The 12,509-nt window shown below is 42.5% G+C and overlaps 1 pseudogene; it reads left to right on the top strand.

Annotated features, from left to right (window-relative positions):
* Positions 1-508: 508 nt before the first annotated feature.
* LOC112068312 (heme-binding protein 1-like) lies at positions 509-11,174 on the top strand (annotated as a pseudogene).
* Positions 11,175-12,509: the final 1,335 nt, after the last annotated feature.

Here is a 12,509-nt window from a genome sequence, read left to right as displayed (position 1 = left end):
TGATTCGATTGATCCATTGATTGACAGAGTGGATTTATAAAATACACACTGAGCAATTAACTTGTATTTTCAACTGTCATAAACTAAAACAATCTGGATTATTTTCCTACCTGAATCCTTCATAAATGAGAAGTCTCTTTACACACTTTTTGAACAGAAGGAACACTATTTTCCCCTTGAATTTACACCAAGGTAATGTCACAGTTAGTCATGTATATGTTCTATACATTTAAATGAAATGTTTTCTTCACCTATCAGAGAACTACACCTTTGATCACACCCACATACTGTTATCCTTCCTCCGCATGAATTGTCAGTAGTTACACAACCACAAAGTCAAAATCCTGAAAAATACAACTCGCTTTTTGGTCTACATTTAAGGTTAGGGTTGGGCATACGGTTAGCAGTGTGGTTAAATTTAAAATCAGATTTTAAGAAGATAACATTCAGAAATGGGCGGTGTTTAGCCATTTGTAGCTGTGGTAACTAGTGACGACACCATTGTATGCCATGTGACCAGAGAGAGCCTTGAAATTAAAATACAAGTCATCACCGCACGGGGAGAGAGACATTCGAAGTTGCTTTATGTGCACAAGAACCAGGTGGTTTTACTAACTATATTATACATTAGTCMTACGTATTTGACAGGCACTGTCGACCTACTGCCGTGGTTGTCATGATTCGTTCGTAAAGTTTTCTGGGCTTGCTGGCCAGCTATCAAGCTAACTAGGTTGGCAACATTGTAGCCTGCTGTTATCACTTCAACAATCTTCCCTCCCGCMGGAGATCTGCGACTGTTGCAAGTAGTTTTTGGGCACTTTTCTCAAAATAACCATGAATGGAGGAGGCTGTCACATGAGTGGCGAAGGAGGTGACAGTCGCGGGGGTGAATCTGGAACAAGACCCACTATCACGCTAGAGGACTTGGATGCCTTCAACGAGGATGACTTCGATTCAGACCTCTGCAGAAGCGGGGGGCCYGACGGGGAAAACGATGCTATGGAGGAAGAGGGTCAGGATCGCCTGTTAAACTACTGGCAGGACATTGGCAGAGAACATCATGTTCKTGTTCCCCAGGGTAAGAGGGGGAGGATTGTAGATTTAGATTGCTCTAGGGTCAAAATGCAAGCATGCACACATTGTCCTGCACCTGAAACTTTTGAATCAACTCCTTGCTCCTCTCGCAGACTGACAKACGCCTGTTTTATTCGAACGCTACTTGAACCACTATCCTTTACAGCGTGGTGTGTAGGTGGGGATAACGCCGTAAGTGAGGTCTGTTTTTACATGTAAACCATTTTGATTTTAAATCATTTCTGGCCCATTATGGCAGAAGATGACTTGGACCAGCAACACAAGAAACACAATTTCTCATCAAGCATACTAAATGCACATTTCTACTGGCACATGYTATTATGTAATATAATGGACTGTGAACTCAATGTCGTTATAGAAAATGTAGGTTCATTGTACAGATCTGAACTTTGTTCACAACACTAGGGAAAGGGGACAACTCACCCTTTCAGAATCAGCTTTTGAAGGGAAAAAAAATAGACCATCAAAGTAAATGGTTAGCTGTGAGAGAAACCGTGACTGAAACTGGCCTGCACTATTCAACCGGTTGTAAAATGGAGAACAACACCTACACCTTTAGATGTTATTTTGTGGAATAGACCTAGGCCTACAGGCTAGGTAGTTTAGATAAACATTTTAGATATGCAAGCTTGTTTGCCCTTTCATAGTCACAAAATGGTGGGTTATAATCAGATTAGAGTGAGTTTGTTTTGTAGCCACAGCTCAGAGCTAAACAGCRGAATGGGCCTAGATTATTTTGGTTCTAGTGCAGATGGGTACAACATGAGTATTTTACATACTGACCAGACCACGCGTGCTAATGTTTATTTTGTCCACCCACACCAGGCGTGATCAGGACACGAAAGTTTAACTATCAAAATGAACTCTGAACCAACTATATTAATTTGGAKAGGTCGAAAAGCATTAAACATTTATGGCAATTTAGCTAGTTAGCTTGCTGTTGCTAGCTTATTTGTCCTGGGATATAAACATTGTGTTGTTATTTTACCTGAAATGCACAAGGTCCTCTACTCCGACAATGAATCCACAGATAAAAGGGTAAACTGAGTTTGTTTCTAGTAATCTCTCSTCCTTCAGGCTTCTTCTTCTTTGGACTTMATATGGTGGTTAGCAACCAACTTTAAGGTGCATTACCACCACTGACTGGAGTGTGGACCTCAGTTCATCTTTCAATGTGCTCTTAAAAACCAATGAGGAGATGGGKGAGGCGGGACTTGCTGCGCGRCAAGCGTCACAGATGGAACAAAGTTCTATTTTAGCGCCTGGCTACGTGCAATGATTGAATAACATGTATATGTACATTAATTTGGCAATGCTCGTGCACGTTGTGGTCAAGATGTTAGCGTAGCTGTTTTCCTCCCATACAGAAAGTAGGTCATAGGCCACATAAGGAAAACAAACAGAAGCTTTAATATTTTAGGCTAGTTGATCAGGGAGAGAATGGTGCTTGATTAAAGACGACCTCAAAGTTAATTTGTGTCATTCGGACAGGTTCTACAGTGTACGATGACCCCAAAGCTAATRTGGGTCCAACTTGAGTGTACATTGGATTCTGCAGTGCATAGACCACCCAAAATGGRGGCAAACCTGTCCATCTGCAACATCCCCACATGACCTAAATGTTCCTATGATGTGCTTCCTTAGGGCTCTCATTGCTTCCTAAACTTCAGTCACTTGTCTAAGATCACTCAGTGAGAAATACTTTGTCAGAAATGTAACATTCAGGCCTCCCGAGTGGCGCAGTGGTCTAAGGCACTGCATCGCAGTGCTAGCTGTGCCACTAGAGATTCTGGGTTCGAGTCCAAGCTCTGTCGCAGCCGGCCGAGACCGGGAGGCCCATGGCCCAGCGTRGTCCGGGTTAGGGAGGGTTTGGCCGGCAGGGATATCCTTGTCTCATCGCGCACTAGCGACTCCTGTAATAAAATATATAATTGAATTTTTTAAGAAATGTAACATTCAATACACTTCTATTAGCCTAGTCCAAATCTGTTTTGAGATTGTCTACTTGTTTTCAAACTGATTTTTCAATTATGTTATAAGGTTATTGTCATAAACTGTTTCCTTTACACAGAAGCCCAGTGTACTACAGCACAGCAGTATAATTATTATTGTGCTGTATGCCATCTGAGGAAGAGAAACCGATCAGTATCTTGTGTGGTCGTTTATCTTGTAGGTGGCATTGTGTGACGCCAGGCTCTAACCCCTCTCTCCCTTTCCTTCCAGACATGGCCCAGCCCATCCAACAGCTCACCTCAGACACAGAGAGCACGACGGACAGGGAGAAAGTCCCCTTCACACTGATCACATGCAAAGAGAGTGTAAGCTAGTCTAGCCCCCTTTGTACTCATTCATTGCTCCCTCTGTCCCCATCACCCAGTAGGGAAAGATGGACTGGCGGACAGGCAGTTGCTTTATCTAGCCTATCTTATATTCTCAGCTTGATTTCATTGAGTTTGAGTAAACAGGGAGCATTGTAATTAACAGTATTGATGCAGGCCTTTGAGCATGAATAAATCAATATCTATCACTCTTTTATATAGCTCTCTATTGCTTTCTTTATCAATCGATTCCAGAGATTGACATTAGGTGTGAAAGGTAATTGCAAGTCAGAAGTATTTTTGGGGAGGGGGGTTGCCCGAAATTAGCTACAGTGCATTCGGAAATTATTCAGACCCCTTGACTTTTTCAAAATTTTGTTACATTACAGCCTTATTCTAAAATTGATTTAAATATTTTTTTCCCCCTCATCAATCTACACATAATACCCCATAATGACAAAACAAAACGTTTTTTTTTTTTTATGTTTGCAAATGTACTTAAATTATTATATATATATTTTTATATATCACAATGGTACACCTGTATTTGGGGAGTTTCTCCCATTCTTCTCTGCAGATCCTCTCAAACTCTGTCAGGTTGGATGCGGGAGCGTCGGCTGCGCAGCTATTTTCAGGTCTCTCCAGAGATGTTCGATCGGGTTCAAGTCCGGGCTCTGGCTGGTCACTCAAGGACATTCAGAGACTTCTCCCCAAGCCACTCCTGTGTTGGCTGGCTGTGTGCTTAGTGTTATTGTCTGTTTGGAAGGTGAAACCTTCGCCCCAGTCTGAGGTCCTGAGTGCTCTGGAGCAGGTTTTCATCAAGGATCTCTCTTGTACTTTGCTCCGTTCATCTTTTCCTCGCATCCTGACTGGCTCCCAGTCCCTGCCGCTGAAAAACATCCCCACAGCATGATGCTGGCACAAAGAGTCTCTTGTTTTCTCATGGGTCTGAGAATCCTTTAGGTGCATTTGGTAAACTCCAAGCGGGCTGTCATGTGACTACTGAGAAGTGGCTTCCGTCTGACCACTCTACATAAAGGCTTGATTGGTGGAGTGCTGCCGAGATGTTTGTCCTTCCGGAAGGTTCCTGCAGAGGAAATCTGGAGCTCTTGTCAGTGACCATCGGGTTCTTGGTCACCTCCCTGAAAGGTCAGTTTGGAACGGCGGCCAGCTCTAGGAAGAGTCTTGGTGGTTCCAAACTTCTTCCATTTAAGAATGATTGAGGCCACTGTGTTCTTGCGGACCTTCAATGCTGCAAAAATGTTTTGGTACCCTTCCCCAGATCTGTACCTCGACACAATCCTGTCTCGGAGCTCTACGGATAATTCCTTCGACCTCATGGCTTGGTTTTTGCTCTGTCATGCACTGTCAACTGTGGGACCTTTTTATATAGACCGGTGTGTGCCTTTCAAAATCATATCCAATCAATTGAATTTACCACAGGTGGACTCCAAGTTGTTGAAACATCTCAAGAATGATCAATGGAAACAGGATGCACCTGAGCTTAATTTCGAGTCTCATAGCAAAGGGTCTGAATACTTATGTAAATAAGGTAGTTCTGTTTTATTTTTAATACATTTGCAAAAAAAATGAAAAACCTGTTTTCGCTTTGTCATTATGGTGTTTTGTGTGTAGATTGAGGAAAAACATTTATTTACTCAATTTTAGAATAAGGCTGTAATGTAAGAAAATGTGGAAAAGGGGAAGGGGTCTGAACTTTCCGAATGCACTGTATTTACATGCAGAAATGTCATAAAGTATTGCCTGCCTTTCATCTACACATAGGGGGCTCAACTTGCCCGACTGGCATAAATGCCATACATTTGCTMTCTTTCATTTAAAAAATGGGGAYGAACCAGAAAGATCAGCTTTGGGCTATTGGAATTCTTTGCAGTTTGGTTGTTTATAAACAAAAAAATATTAAAGCCTCAGTGCAGTCAAAAATGTGCTTTTTCTGTGTTTTATATATATTTCCACACTAAGGTTGGAATAATACTGTAAAAATGATGACCATGCCCTTTTTGTAAGAGCTGTTTGAGAAGACCACCTGACATTTCAGCCTGTTTTGGTGGGATGGAGTTTCGGCCTGCCTGGTGACATCAACAGGCGTTAAATTTGTTAAACCAATAAGAGAGTTCCAAACCTCTCTGCCAACAACAGCTGTTTTCAGTTTTCCCCTCCCCACTAAGACAACTCCCAGACAGTCCTAGCAAAATTGTTGCTTGAGAAATTGCTATTCTCTAAGAAGTTGTTTTTGTTTCTTTTTGACCYTTGGATTTAATTAAAATCACAGTAAGGTACTTAATGATTTGATATATAGGTAAAACTGCTGCATTGGACCTTTAAATCATCTGCCCAATGGGGCAACTTCGGGAACAGGCTCAACTAGCACGACTGCTCAGTTCACTTGAGCCAGGCAATAGGGCAACCCTTAATCTATCCCTGCACTTCTAGCCCTGTCTGTCATTTCTCTCTCTCTCATTCTCTCTCTCATTCTTTCCCTCTCTGCCCCTCATACCATTTGTCCATTGTTCTGCCCTATGCATTMTCCTGTGCAGTATGAGAAGAGAGTCTACAACCAGGCCAGCTGGGCGTGTATCACTGTGCGAGAGGACACGTACGAGCAGAGCYTCTGTGCCGGCTTCATGAAGCTCATGAGATATATCTGCCAGCAGAATACCTCAGGTGAGTGAGCGTAGCAGAGAAGAATCCATGTACAGTTGAAGTAGAACGTTTACATACACTTAMGTTGGAGTCATTAAAACTCGTTTTTTTTTCAACCGCTCCACAAATTTCTTGTTAAACTATAGTTTTGGCAAGTCGGTTATGACATCTACTTTGTGCATAACACAAGTAATTTACAAGTAATTTTCAAGACAATTGTTAACAAATTATTTCACTTAATCACAATTCCAGTGGGTCAGAAGTTAAAATACACTAAGTTGACTGTCCCTTTTTTAAACAGCTTGGAAAAATCCAGAAAATTATATCGTGGCTTTAGAAGCTTCTGATAGGCTTGGAGTTTTAATGACTCCAACCTAAGTGTATGTAAACTTTRAACTTCAACTGTATGTACAGTGGGGAGAACAAGTATTTGATACACTGCCGATTTTGCAGGTTTTCCTACTTACAAAGCATGTAGAGGTCTGTAATTTATCATAGGTACACTTCAACTGTGAGAGACGGAATCTAAAACAAAAATCCAGAAAATCACATTGTATGATTTTTAAGTAATTAATTTGCATTTTATTGGCCATGACATAAGTATTTTATCACCTACCACCAGTAACAATTCCAGCTCTCACAGACCTGTTAGTTTTTTCTTTAAGAAGCCCTCCTGTTTTCCACTCATTACCTGTATTAACTGCACCTGTTTGAACTCGTTACTGTATAAAAAACACCAACCTCTCCACAATGGCCAAGACCAGAGAGCTGTGTAAGGTGTAAATTGTAGACCTGTGTAAATTGTAGACCTGCACCAGGCTGGGATGGCTACAGGACAATAGGCAAGCAGCTTGGTGAGAAGGTAACAACTGTTGGCGCAATTATTGAAAATGGAAGAAGTTCAGATGACGGTCATCACCCTCGGTCTGGGGCTCCATGCAAGTCTCACTCGCACGTCGGGGGCATCAATGATCATGATGAAGGTGAGGGATCAGCCCAGAACTACACGGCAGGACCTGGTCAATGACCTGAAGAGAGCTGGGACCACAGTCTCAAAGAAAACCATTAGTAACACACTACGCCGTCATGGATTAAAATCCTGCAGCGCACGCAAGGTCCCCCTGCTCAAGCCAGCGATGTCCAGGCCCGTCTGAAGTTTGCCAATGACCATCTGGATGATCCAGAGGAGGAATGGAGGAAGGTCATGTGGTGATGAGACAAAAATAGAGCTATTGTTCTAAACTCCACTCGCCGTGTTTGGAGGAGAAGGGGATGTGTACAACCCCAAGAACACCATCCCAACCGTGAAGCATGGAGGTGGAAACATCATTCTTTGGGGATGCTTTTCTGTAAAGGGGACAGGACGATTGCACCGTATTTGAGGGGAGGATGGATGGGGCCATGTATCGCGAGATCTTGGCCAACACCTCCTTCCCTCAGTAAGAGCATTGAAGATGGGTCGTGCTGGGTCTTCCAACGACCCGAAACACACAGCCAGGGCAACTAAGGAGTGGCTCCGTAGAAGCATCTCAAGGTCCTGGAGTGGCCTAGCCGTCTCCAGACCTACCCAATAGAAAATCTTCGGAGGGAGCTGAAAGTCCGTATTGCCCAGCAACAGCCCCGAAACCTGAAGGATCTGGAGAAGGTCTGTATGGAGGAGGTGGCCAAAATCCCTGCTGCAGTGTGTGCAAACCTGGTCAAGAACTACTGGAAACGTATGATCTCTGTAATTGCAAACAAAGGTTTCTGTACCAAATATTAAGTTCTGCTTTTCTGATGTATCAAATACTTATGTCATGCAATAAAATGCAAATATAATTATTTAAAAATCATACATAAATGCAAATTAATTATTTAAAATCATACAATGTGATTTTCTGGACTTTTGTTTTAGATTCCGTCTCTCACAGTTTGAGTGTACCTATGATGAAAATTACAGACCTCTACATGCTTTGTAAGTAGGAAAACTGCAAAATCGGCAGTGTTTCAAATACTTGTTCTCCCCACTGTATGTTCAAAAATACACGTTTTAACATTTTGACCAATCGATTGGTCAAAAAGAAATGACTACTCTTGGTCAACCAATATTTATTTTTGTCGGGACAGCCCAATTTGTATGTCTTTGTTTTCAGTAAGAAGGAAGTTGGAAGTAGTTTTGCAAGCCAACTTGTGTTAGCACAATGACTGGAAGTCTATGGGTAACGCTAGTTAGTAACTTCCTTCAAACTGCATGCAGAGACAAATGGTATCCACAAGTTTCTTGGACACTGGAGAAGTAGATAAAGGGRCTTATTGCCAAAATCCCAAAGTATCCCTTTAACTTCTGTTTGMGTCCTCCTCATCCCTCTGTGTGTGCCAGGTAACTACCTGGGTATGACCCTTCCCATTGTGACGGTGGTGAGGACTGATGACTCCCGCACCAGCCTGTCCAGAGATGTGACAGTGGCCTACTACTTACCATCCCAACACCCACGCCCTTTGACCCTGACATCACCATGGAGACATGGCCTGCCACCGTGGTCTACAGCAGGTGAGGGGGGTTGCTGACTGGTGTATAAAATRGAGCACACAGCCATGCAATATCCATAGACAAACATTGGCAGTAGAATGGCCTTACTGAAGAGCTCAGTGACTTTCAACGTGCCACCGTCATAGGATGGCACCTTTCCAACAAGTCAGTTCATAAAATTTCTGCCCAGCTAGAGCTGGCCCGGTCAACTGTAAGTACAGTTATTGTGAAGTTGAAACTTCTAGGAGCAACAACGGCTCAGCTGCGAAGCGGTAGGCCACACAAGCTCACAGAAGTGCGTAGCTCGTAAAAATCATCTGTCCTCYTTTGCAACACTCACTACCAAGTTCCAAACTGCCTCTGGAAGCAACTTCAGCACAAGAACTGTATATCAGGAGCTTCATGAAATGGGTTTCCATGGCCGAGCATTCTGGTTTTGGTGGCTGCCAGGAGAACACTACCTGCCCGAATGCATAGTGCCAACTGTAAAGTTTGGAGGAGCAATAATGGTCTGTGGCTGTTTTTCTTGGTTCAGGCTAGGCCCCTTAGTTCCAGTGAAGGGAAATCTTAATGCTATAGCATACAATGACATTCTATACAATTCTGTGCTTCCAACTTTGTGGCAACAGTTTGGGGAAGGCCCTTTCCTGTTTCAGCATGACAGTGCTCAAAGCAAGGTCCATACAGAAACGTATTGTCGAGATCGATGTGGAAGAATTTGGCTGGCCTGCACAGAGCCCTGACCTCAACTCCATCAAACCCATTGGGATGAATTGGAACGCCGACTGCAAGCCAGGCCTAATCGGCCAACATCAGTTCTGACCTCACTAATGCTGTTGTGGCTGACTGGAAGCAATTCCCCGCAGCAATGTTCCAACATCTAGTGGAAAGTCTTCCCAGATGAGTGGAGGCTGTTATAGCAGCAAAGGGGGGGACCAACTCCATATTAATGTTCGTGATTTTGGAATGAGATGTGTCATGTCCATATACTTCTGATCATGTAGTGTACACTTAATGTACAACACATTAAGAACACCTTCCTAATATTGAGTTGAACCSRCTTTTTCCCTCAGAACAGCCTCAATTTGTCGAGGCATGGACTCTACAAGGTGTCAAGTGTTCCACAGGGATGTTGGCCCATGTTGACTCCAATACTTCCCACAGTTGGCTGGATATCCTTTGGGTGGTGGACCATTCTTGATACACACGGGAAACTGTTGAGCATGAAAAACCCAGCAGCGTTGCAGTTCTTGACACAAACCGGTGCGCCTGGCACCTACTACCATACCCCATTCAAAGGCACTTAAATATTTTGTTTTGCCTATTCACCCTCTGAATGGCACACATACACAATCCATGTTTCAAGGTTTAAAAATCCTTCTTTAACATGTCTCCTCCCCTTTAATCTACACAGATTTTTGAAGTGGATTTAACAAGTGACATCAATAAGGGATCATAGTTTTCATCCAGTCAGTTTGTCATGGAAAGAGCAGGTGTCCTTTAATGTTTTGTACACTCGGTGTATATTTACAAAAGTAATGTTTCTATTATAATACATGGATACACATTATTGCAACATGATGATGTAATGATTTAAAGTAACTTTGCAGTAACTGTGTAACCTTTCATCCATCTCTTTCTCTCTCCCCCTGTCAGGTCGTTCAGCGGACCCACTACTGAGACCTCTATCCTAGGGGAGATCCATGCTCTGGGCGAGGTGCTGGACTCTCCACAGCTGTGTGTGAGCGAGTCCTTCATCGTGGCCGGCTATACCAGCCCCGCAGCCGCACACCGACACAACGAAGTCTGGTTCCTGGAGCGCTGCTGAAGTGGCTATGTAGCACTACATTATTAACACAAAGTAAACAAATGATTAACACTCATTACAGCGAACCAAATCGAAAGCCTCACACAAACCAAAAATAGCAGTTTCATACAGTTTACGTCAAGGAAACGAGTACACAAGTATGCTTCATTTTATTTGAGTGTGTGGACAGGTGTCTTTTATACAGGTAACGAGTTCAAACAGGTGCAGTTAATACAGGTAATGAGTGGAGAACAGGAGGGCTTCTTAAAGAAAAAGAACAGGTCTGTGAGAGCRGGAATTCTTACTGGTTGGTAGGTGATCAAATACTTATGTCATGCAATAAAATGCTAATTAATTACTTAAAAATCATACAATGTGATTTTCTGGACTTTTGTTTTAGATTCCGTCTCTCTCAGTTGAAGTGTACCTATGATAAAAATTACAGACCTCTACATGCTTTGTAAGTAGGAAAACCTGCAAAATCGGCAGTGTATCAAATACTTGTTCTCCCCACTGTATATGTTAATTGGGCTGTGGTCTCTAGCAGATAATATATAATACAGTTTTTTACGATCACTTTGGCACACTTTCAGAACCAAAACTCAAAACGGTCATCACTTGTAACACAGGCTGTCCCATGTTCAAAACATTGCATTGTGCATTCATATATTTAATGAAACCTTGCACTTGCAAAATCATTATTTAAAATAACAAATTTATCATGAAATACCATAGGAACATTCATTTAGATCACCCACACACAAGATACAGATAGTTTCACTATGTAGTTGTTCGTACAAACATTATATATTGTAGTACAAAATATGTGATACATGTTTCATTATGGTACTACATGTAAGTACATCACTAAAATAACTAGTAGAGCGAATACTACAGACACAGTGGAATCATTGAACAAAATCTGAAATTTATTGATGAAATACAATAAAGTCACAACAGGTTTCTTTGAATCAAAGCAAAAATAATTAGCTACAAAAAAAATAAGAAACTACAGTAAAAGGTCAACTGCAGTGTTCCTCACCTGGCTTACTGTAAAAAGCAAAACAAATGATTGATTACTGTACTTCTATATTTCCATCAACCCTGTCTTGTGGGTTTGGCCACAGGTTCTCATCCACATCACAATGGATGTTTTCATTAGCCAAARATCTTGGGAAGAKTCTTCGGGCATGGCGAATCCAGGCCTGACACTGGTRWGCCGTGATGTCATTGCATGCGTCATCCATGGCCTGGAGAAGGGTGGCTTGTTCGTGAGGGCACCTATCATATACCTTCCACCACCATGTGGAGAACAAAATCCTCAATCGGGTTCAGGAGAGTATGGGGGTAAGTAGAGGGTGGTAAATTGTGGATGGGCCTGAAACCATGCTGAACCTGACATTATRCCACACAATGACATAGGTCACGCCATCAGCTCTACAGACCTGATTTAGCTCATCAAGGAAGGTTACAAGGAGAGCTGCATTATTTGATCCAATACGAGGTCTGCGTCCCACCACACCCTCTTCCGATATAGCTGCACACATGGTGATGTTYWCCCCACGTTGCCCAGGTACTTGGARGGTTGCCCGCTGCCAATTAAATTCCGACCTCTCCTTGTCTTGGCCAGGTTGAAGCCTGCCTCATCCAAAAAGAGGAATTTGTGATGGTTTTTGTWGGCATCCAGCTCCATCACAAATACAAAGACATTTTGGAAAGAGAATTACTGATTACAATGATGTAGAATTTTGGGGGTATTTTTCACAACAGGCATCTTGAAACTGAACATACTCAGTCCTCAGTTGCTTCACTGTCTGTATTTCTTTCAAAAGGCACACGGTATAGCTGTTTTAGAGACAACTGGTGCCTTTTCAGCATGCGGCTTCCACACTTTTCAACTTATGTCTTCCACATTGTTGAACATTGTCCAAGATGTGCTGCTGATTTCTGTAAGGCGAATATCATTTCTGGCCAGAACCAAATTGACCACAGCCCGCTCTTATCGGTCAGTCAGACTTTTGCTTCTGCCTCCCCTATTTGGCCTAGTCTCAATTCTGCAGGGAAAATTACAGTAAGAACACATTTTTTTATTTTTTATTTCACTTTTATTTAACCA

This window comes from Salvelinus sp. IW2-2015, unplaced genomic scaffold, assembly GCF_002910315.2.
Source record: "Salvelinus sp. IW2-2015 unplaced genomic scaffold, ASM291031v2 Un_scaffold396, whole genome shotgun sequence".
NCBI lineage: Eukaryota > Metazoa > Chordata > Actinopteri > Salmoniformes > Salmonidae > Salvelinus > Salvelinus sp. IW2-2015.
This window is presented reverse-complemented; position numbering and strand designations above follow the sequence as displayed.